Source organism: Alligator sinensis, unplaced genomic scaffold (assembly GCF_000455745.1).
Source record: "Alligator sinensis unplaced genomic scaffold, ASM45574v1 scaffold118_1, whole genome shotgun sequence".
In the NCBI taxonomy this organism is placed as follows: Eukaryota; Metazoa; Chordata; order Crocodylia; family Alligatoridae; genus Alligator; species Alligator sinensis.
In genome coordinates this window covers 1077748-1078583 of record NW_005841850.1, presented here as the reverse complement: position 1 = coordinate 1078583, position 836 = coordinate 1077748, and positions in this window count along the sequence as shown.

The following is an 836-nucleotide window of genomic DNA, read 5'->3' as shown; positions in this document are numbered from 1 at the left end:
GGGGAGAAATAATTCTTCTTTGCAAACTTTACAAACCCACTTCTTCGTGCCGAGGAAGTTTGCAGTTGTTTTGTTTGTAGGTATCCGTGCCTGTGCCTGTAGGTGCGTGGGTGTGCCTGTGTCTGTGTGAGCGTTTGTGCCTGTGTCTTTGCGTGTGTGCATGTGCCTGTGTATATATATTTGTGTGCGCGCCTGTGTGTCTATGCGTGTGCCTATGTGCGGATATTTGTGTGTGTGCCTGTGTGTATATGCGTGTGCCTGTGCATGTGCGGATACGTATGCGCGTGCCTGTGTGTATAGGTTTGTGCGTGTGCCTGTGTGTATGTTTGGATGTGTACGTGTGTGTGTATTTGTACGTACACGTGTGCGAGCGGGGTCCCCGTCCTGCCATCGGGGATTCTCGCGTGTCCTTTCAGGGCCCTTGGCCGGGGCAGCCGCGCCGTGCGGGGGGGGGAAGAGGGTCCCGGCCCCGCGGCACGGGCCCCCGACGGGCGCACGGGCCCTGCTCCGGCCTGGGGCTTCCTGCTGCCGCCGCTTCCTCCTGGACGTGCGTGCGTGCAGATGTGTGTATGTGCGTGCACAGCGCTGCGGTGTCCCCCGGCAGGGCTCGGGGCAGCCGCTTGCCCTGACACGCAGCCTGGAGCCCCGTGTTTACAAGTCTCTCGGCTCCGCGTAAACTTGGGCGGCTCCGGCCCGGCCGGTTGTTACTCTGCAGCAGGCGGATTGCGGGAAATATTTGCTTTACAGCCGGGGCAAATCTAAACAGTCGGGGCGGGGGGTGGATCCTGGGATGGAGGCAGAGGCGCCGCGGGCAGCAGGAGACGCTGGGCCGGGAC